Here is an 8,280-nt window from a genome sequence, read left to right on the forward strand (position 1 = left end):
GTCCCTCACCCTGGCTGCATGTCATCTTGGTAGTGTATCTAGGGGTAGAAGTTACACGTAATAGTTGTGGAACATTGTCTGCTAGGCATTACTGTCTGCTAGCCGTTCTCTCTGTGTCTCTGCCTCTGTCTCTGTCTCTCTCCTCTCTCTTTCCCTGTGTGTGTGTGTGTGTGTGTGTGTGTGTGTAGACTAGAGGAACAGGGAGATTGTGTGGTGTGGCTTCAGAAAGCTTTTCAGAGAGATGCACTTGTTTTGGGGTCACCCATAGTCCTGGAAGTCCTCACCATGCCCCTGTAACTGAGCCTGATAAACTCGCTGGTTCACCATTCTGGACTTGAGTAGAACCATTTGTTTGATCTGTTGTTGGCATCCATCTAGTGTAGATGTTTGTACATATCACCCGGAAAAGTTACAGTAATCTTCCCCCCCCCCCCAGCTTTACATCATCCTCTTTAAAGACATTTTATGTGGCTGCCCTGGTAAGTTTTTCTCGATGTGATGCACATCAGATTCCCCTGGGGAGAGGAGCCTCCAGCAGTTTGGCCTGTAAGCGTGTCTGGGGCAGATTTTGGTTAGTGATTAATGAGAATGGCCCAGTTTACTCTGGACAATGCCGCTCCTGACCAGGTGTATCCGGATCATATAAGAAAGCAAGCGGAGAGCCTCTAATCCCAGCACTCCAGAAGCAGAGGAAGGCTCATCTCTGAGTTCAAGGCCAGCCCCTTATCGACAGAAGGACCTCCAGGCCAGCCATGGCTACATAACAAAACCCTGTCTTGGAAAAATCCACAGCAACTCTGCTCTTGACAGTCTGTCAGCAAAGGGTATGAACACACTGGGGGCACGCTCACCACAGTGTCACTCAGCACGCACAGGGACAGACTGCTGAGGCCAGGGTGATGGCTCGGGGGCTAAGAGCACTCACTGCTCTTGCAGAGGACCTGGGTTCGGTTCCCAGTGCTTCATCATGGATCCAGGACATCCAGTCCTTTTTCTGCCCTACTCTGGTACCAGGCACACACTGAGTTCACATTCATACATACAGGCAAAATGCTCACGCACATAAAATAAAAAGTTCTCTGAATTCAAGGCCAGCCTGGTCTACGCATCATCCAGGACAGCCGGGGCTACACAGAGAAACCTTGTCTCAAAGGTAAATAAATAATAAATCTTCAAAACAAAAGAACAGACTGCTGAAGCATGGAGCTACCTGGGTGGATTGTGAACACACAAAGGAACGGTTCCCACCCTGCATGCTGGTGATCTTCTTACGTCAACTCTGATGATCACACTAGTGGGAGAAACCAGAGCAGCGGATGCTTCCATGGACACAGTGACTGAATGGCATGGGTGTTCTGGGCTGCTAGAATGTTCTTTGCCTCTGCAAAGCATCTTGGGTAATACAGTTATGGGTGTTTGCAAGAACTCAGCATATGTGCAGCCATGATTAGTGCCTGAACATCAATTTATTATTTAAAAAAACAAACCTACAGGCAAACTTTTTTTTTTTTTTTGGAGACAGGGTCTCAGTATGTTGCCCTGGCTGGGCTGAGACTCACATGTCGATCAGATTGCTCTCAAATCACAGAGCTCTGCCTGCCTGTGCCTCCTGCGTGCTGGGACTACGTGTGTGACCACGTGTGTGACCGTACAGCAAGTTCTCTAAAATGGTGTGTCTGCTGGCCTATCCAGGGTGAAGCTGTGGTCATCACCATCATCTGGGCCTAACGCTGTGATAGTTACCCTAAAAGCACCATGGGCAGCTGATGGTGTCCAGTCCTCCACTGCCTGGGCAGGCAGCAGTGGGGCAGGCGGGGTCTCTGTGGGCCCGGCCCATCCTCCTCTTTCCAGTAGCAGCCTTGGTCTGCAAGCCTGCAAAGATGCAAGGCCTTTAGGCTTTCTCCACAGCTTTCAGCAAAGCCTGCACGGTGCCTCGCCTTTTCTCCAAGAACACCAAGTGTTTGCGAGTGTGCCGAGGAAGCACTAGGAGGCCTACAGACTTCCCTCTAGTCAAAGGTTCCTGTCAACAGTTGAGGATGATATCAGAGCAGATATCAGCCCTGACTCCTGGTTACCAAAACTCTTCCACGTTTGTGGGCCTGAATCCTGACTTGGAGGAGCCCAAGGAACAGGTGATTTCTCATTGCCAGTCCCTGAAAGCTGAACTGTGTGGCCCTCACAGCCAGCGGAGGATACTAGCCACTGGACCGCGGAGACACGGGAACTCAGCCCACAGGCAAGCCCAGTGGGCTACTGGGACCTTTACGCACACAGAGATGAGAGGGCAGGTGAGTGCGGCCCGGGAGAACACAGGTTGCTTAGGGCACATTAGATCTGCTATGCAGCAATGCAAACTACAAAGCATGCATGTTTAGCATGAGGCTCAGGGCCCTGCAGCTGATCCTCCTAAATTGGGTTTTCGTGCCTCAGGGAAAACAAAACAAAAACAAAAACAAAAACAACAACTATATCCCTTTCCTGGTCCCAGGAATCCACCGAGGTCCTCCTATACCAGAGACACTGTTCCACACAGGAATGGCTTATCTGGAGCACAAAGCTCATCTGGACAATCCGTGCGTTTATTTATTAAATCTGGCCCCTGTGGGTGGTCTCCCGGGGCCTCATTTGAGAAGGTGATCTGAGTCTGGGCCTATCTACCCTTGAGATAGCCTCTCTTCTAATCTCACCCTCTCTCCTCTAATTTCCCAAGAAAACAGCCTCAGAAAGCAGGAAGCACCTGATCCATCCCAGGCTGGCTCCAGTGGCTGCCCTAAGTATAGTTCACACGGAAGTCCAGGCTTCAGACCGTGCTAACGGGACAGTCAATGACCTAATGATTTCTCATGACTGCGCTGTTCCTTGAAACTTTTCTGTTTCTCTGCTTCCAGTTCTCTCTATGTATTTGAGAAGTAAGGCATGCTGTGGTGGCACATGTCTGATGACCCGTTGGTTGACTGATTGATTTAATGTGTAACGGTGCCCCCTCTGTGTGCTGGGAATTGAACTCGGGACCTCTGGAAGAGCAGCCAGCACTCTTAACCCCTGAGCCATCTCTCTGGCCCTGGTGGCACGTGTCTGAATCACAACACTCCAGAAGAGAAGGCAAAAAGAACCAAGAGTTGCATGTCATCTTCAGCTATTTAGTGAGCTTAAAGCCAGCCTGGGCCATACAAGATTCTGTCCCTTGTCCCTGCTCCCCAACACACACACACACACACACACACACACACACACACACACACACACACACCACACACACAGAGAGTTCTATTTTTATTTTCTCTTGTTGTTTGAACACGCATGGTGCTGCAGTGGGCCAACCAGCCTCCTGGTGGCGTAGCACCTCCCTTCCTCTTCAACTAGGCCTGCTCCAAGCAATCCCCGGCTCTTGTAATATAATCTGGTTCCTGTGCACAGAACTCAAGTTTCCTGTCACACCCCACACGTCACTCTTTGCCTTCATCCTCTGACCTTCAGGTAGTTTCTTTCCTTGTGTGTTGTAGCTGTTTGTGTTCTTATCATCTCAGGAGATGACAAATATAAATATTTATTCTTACTCAAACCATTTGAGCCAGGCTCAGATTAGTGACCCTGTAGTCCCCGAGGCTACAGGTCACCTGAGGCTCAGGTGGGAAGAGCATAGGAATGGGATTTTGAGGCTAGCCTCGGCAGCACACCAGACCCTCACCTCAAAATACAAGTATAGCAAACTAGAAACAACAGAAAAGATTCATGACCTGGGACTGTTCTGAAACCTAAGATAACTTTAAATTTCTTCTGTATCCGTATTTTAGAAAAGCTAGAATTCCTACACGGTCCATGGCCCATGTTTCCGGTTGCTGACACCCTGACTGACACGTGCTTTTCACGGTTCTGCTTCATTGGTGTACCTTAATCATGCAAAGTGTTGGGTCTCACGATGCCGTTTTCACAGTGTGGCGCATCTGTGATCATTACTGGTACATGAAAGTCATACTTGAGGAGCCGGTGCAGCTCGTTTCAGAGTGCTGTCCTGACATGTCCAAAACCCTGAGTTCAATTCCCAGCTCTGTACAGAACCCAGGGTGGAGTCACCCTGGCAATTCTAGCACTTCAGAGGTGGAGGCAGGAGGATCAAAATCTTAAGGCCATCCTTGGCTACATAGCAGGTTGGAGGCCATCCTGGGCTACATAAAGCTGTTTCTAAATGTAAAAGTCATAGCTCAGTCTTTTCTTAGTTCCTTGGTTACTCCGTGTGTTCCTTCTGCCCACAGGGCATCATATTCTATCCCCTGAGGCTTCTCCTGGCCGAGTTTCTCGGAGTCTTTTTCTTAGTCTGTATACCCAAGTTGGCCACGAGCTTATTATGTAGCCTAGGTTGGCCAAAGAAAGACCTATAGCCACCCACCTGCCTCAGCCCCCCAAATCCTGAGAAGCCAGGCCACCATTGCTGGCTGGAGACCCTTTTTCCTTCTGCCTTCGGGGCTGTTAGGAGCACCACGGGACAGGTGGTTCTACCGGGAACTGTCAGATTTTTTTCTTGTAATGACAAGACTGGGGCTTGGGGTTTGAGAACAGAAACTCAACCAGATAAAGGGCCCATGGTGGTTTAAATAAGAGCTGCACCCCACAGTCTTGGGGTTTGGGTACTCGGTCCCCCGCTGGTAGCTGTTTGAGCAGGTTAGGAGCTGTCAGAAATTTCCCCCCAGATCTCTCTAGCCCGCGTCAAGCAGACAAGGCTAAGGAGGGCAGGGAGTGAGGAGAGAGTCTCCCTAAGCGGAGTTTTCCACTTGGGACACTCACTTCTCTCCCCACTGCCACGTTCAGTCTTTTTCTTATTTACATGTGTGTAACCCACATGGACTTGTTTCTGTTTGGCTTGTAGCCCTCACACTTTACCTGTTTTACTGTTTGGAATCTAGTTCACTCCAGCTTCAGCCCTCAGGGACACCTTCTACTGGTGTCTCTGCTCTAATCCCGTCATTGTGGGTTCGTTGTTTTGTTGAAGCTTTCTTCATTTCCTGGGTGTATCAATCTGCCTAAGCTGCCATAACTAAGTGCTACAAAGTGGTCCAAAGAACAGATGTTCCTTTGTTTCTGATCTCAGGCTGCACACCTGTGGTCACACCTGCAGTCCCACCCGCAGAGGGTGCCAGCTGGCTTCACCTGGCTTCTCTCTTCCACAGAGGTCCCTTCTCCCCACGTGCTTGCCTGACTTTCTCTATGTGCCCAGGAGCCCTGTCCTCTTAGAAGGGAACCATCAGGAGACCACCCTGATGATCTCATTTAGCTGTAATTACATCATTAAGTAATTTGGCTCCAAGCACAGTCACACTGGGGTGTCAGAATATGATTTGAGGGGAACAGTTTGGTCCAGAGCAGTAGCACGAGAAGACACTCCGGGAACGTGGATGTTTGCTGAGCTAGCCCAGTGTCCTCCATCTCTCTGAGTGCTGTGGGTCCTTACTACAGAATGACGTTAGAGACATAACGGGTGGTCTCTGTGTTCACTGAAGTGACACTGCTTGTTGCAGAATATCCGATCCCATTGTGAACTCCAAAACTGTAAACTGTAAAACCCTGTTTCTGGTTTGGTATGGTTGAGCCCTCTCACACACCTTTAATCCAAGAAATTTCTGTACACAGGATTTAATAAAGTTAACCCTAGGGCAAGAGGCGGGACAGGAAACCAGGTGACAGGGATTAGAGTAGGAGGGACTTTGAGGTGAGGGGTATTAAGACATTGTATAGAAGTAGAAGCAGCTTTAGCTCTTGGGCTCTTCAGCTCCCTGAGCTTTGGCTTTCTCCTCCTGGTCCATCAGTTAAGCTAATGAGCCTTTTGGGTTTTTTTTTCCATCCAGACCTGAGCTGAGAAGGAAGGTCAGCTGGTTACTTTCTCAGCCTCTCTGAGCTCGCAGGTTTTCACCTAGCATCTGGCTCTTGAGTCTTTATTGGTAAATAGAAGGGTTGGGATTTTCACTCATTTATAGCAATTGCTTCTTAACTGACCAAAGGTCAGCATATGTGTGCTGCCCTCTGCACATTCATATGTGTAATGCGTGTGTCCATGTGCACGAGTATTAGACAGGCGCTCAACTGATGTCTCCAGGCTTAACCTACCACCACCTGGATCACTCCAGCCAAGCCTCTGATGTTTCAGTGACAGAGCTTCTGCTCCGCAGTGAGAAACCGTCCGTTTCATTCCTTGATTTCAGGTGCTTGGAACGAATCTTCAGAACCCTTTGCCAATCAGCATTACCAAATGCAGATACGTGTCTGTGTGCAGTTCCTTCTGCCTCTGGTCTTTCAGGGCTCACTCACTTCCAGAATCGCCCGGGTGAGCACCAAGCCCCTATGCCACGGTGCCTGATGTGTTGGCCATACAGTCCTATTCCCCCCTCACACCTGACGCCATCATGGGACTTCCCACCGCCAAAGGACTAAATTTCCATGCATCAAGGTAGGGTTTCAGGTGTCTAAAACTACGGAGTGGCTCTGCCTTGAAAACTCCCATGCTTCACCTATCCCGGCCCACACCGCCCCGGGACCCCTGCTTTTCCCAGGGCATCTGCATAGCAAGCAGCCACTCCGATTAGCTTCTTCCTCTCAGCCACGGTGACTCGTGCCTGTTTCCACGTGCCTGGGCAGCAGAGTCCTTCCTTCTGAGATTAAATGTATGTAATGGGTTATTTATTGTTATCATTTAAATGTTACTCCTCTTCCACAGGCATGGACTGGGGCGTGTGGCTGCCAGCTGAGGACTTTGGAACTGTCCCTGGATCCTGAGAGCTCTGATCTCTCGAGAATTAAGGCTTGGTGGAGTCAGAATCTGATGACATTGAGAGGTGATAAGAAGTAGATGGCCAGGCCTTGAGGAAATAGCTCATCCTGAGAACACGGTCCTGTGCCTTGCCCCCTCTCCTCCTGTACCTGCTTCAGCCCACCACGAGGTAAGCTACTCTGTCCTACCAAGCCCTCGCTCTCATGATCTGCCTCTCCTCAGGCCCAAACAGCAGGTTAAGGGACTATATGCAAACCCCTCTGACCCTGTGTGACAACGTGAAACATCCCTTAATTTGTTTTTTTTTCCTCCTTGGGTATTTTGTTAAAGCAATTTTTAAAAAAGCTAACATACTTATCTGCTGACGTACGGAAGGGCCTCCTTCTTTCTTCAGTTGGGGTTATTCTTATGAGAGAAGATCTTTCTCGTGACGATCTTGCTGCAGATCTTTCCCGCACTCCCGGCAGGGTGCGCAGCCGCAGCGCTTGTGCACACTCACGACCCGGCCTCCCTGATAACCCGCGGCACAGCCTGGACAGAGGAAGCATCGCTGTTGCACGTGAAACAGACACCTGCACTGCTTTACAGAGGTGCTGAAGGTGACTCTCTTTCGTGATGGCCTAGTCTGTGGAGTCTGAGAAACTGCCAGGCCCTGAGGTGGGAGCCAAGCCTCTCTGTGTACACTGGTGTCCAATTATGCTGAATCTCTGTACACCCTGTCCGCGGAGGCCCTTTGAACCCAGCACCAAAGCAACCTGAATACTTCAAAATGCAAGAGATAAAGAGATTTTTAAAAAGTAAATCATTAAAACAACAACAACAAAAAGATGCTACAAGCCGAGCACAGTAGGGCATGCCTAAAACCCCAGCATTCACAGAGGCAGAGGCAGGTGGATCTTCATGAGTTTGAGGCCAGCCTGGTCCAGGACAGCCAAGACTACACAGAGATCCCGTCTCAAAAAAGAGTGAAAGCCACACCTATAATTCTACTGCTTCAGAGAATGAGGCACAGAAATTGTAACTTCAAAGCCAGCCTGGGCCTCACAGTGAGTTCAAGGTTTAGGCCATACAGTAAAACCTTCTCTCAATACACACCTAAATAAATAAATAAATAAATAAATAATGAGCAGATGCATATAAAGAAGAAAAGGTTTGTGTTGAGATGCTTTCTTTTTTAAGCAGATTCTATTTATTACATCATGTGTAGCGTGCACGGCGTTTGTCGGTGGTATGGCCCATGTGTAAGGTTGGAGGACAGCCCTGGGAGCTGCTTCTCTCTAGCTGCCTTCACGTGGGTGCCAGGTTGCCAGGCTCGCACAGCAAGCACCTTTGCTGGCTGAGCCATCTCTCCAGAACACAGGCTTTCCACTCAGCTGGACAGCCAGAACTTTGACCGCTGGATTGTCTTAGTCTCAAAGGCTGCGTGAAGCCAGGCCCCCGTTAGGCTTCTCGGTCTGGCCACCATCTTGGCCACTGACTTTTTTTCTAATGCATACACTTTGCTGTACCATGTAACATTA

The 8,280-nt window shown here is 49.4% G+C and overlaps 1 long non-coding RNA gene across 2 annotated transcripts; it reads left to right on the plus strand.

Annotated features, from left to right (window-relative positions):
* The first annotated feature begins 572 nt into the window (after nucleotides 1–572).
* On the plus strand, nucleotides 573–7,877 carry LOC132655073 (uncharacterized). 2 transcript variants are annotated; one of them, XR_009592646.1, is made up of 4 exons: nucleotides 573–2,288; nucleotides 6,290–6,439; nucleotides 6,707–6,929; nucleotides 7,155–7,877. It is a non-coding gene; the product is annotated as an uncharacterized LOC132655073 (long non-coding RNA). The 2 variants fall into 2 exon arrangements; XR_009592645.1 differs by lacking the exon at nucleotides 573–2,288 and having other exon boundaries at nucleotides 5,822–6,439.
* The last annotated feature ends 403 nt before the right edge of the window (nucleotides 7,878–8,280 follow it).

The sequence above is a fragment of the Meriones unguiculatus genome, chromosome 7, assembly GCF_030254825.1.
Source record: "Meriones unguiculatus strain TT.TT164.6M chromosome 7, Bangor_MerUng_6.1, whole genome shotgun sequence".
Taxonomy (NCBI): Eukaryota; Metazoa; Chordata; class Mammalia; order Rodentia; family Muridae; genus Meriones; species Meriones unguiculatus.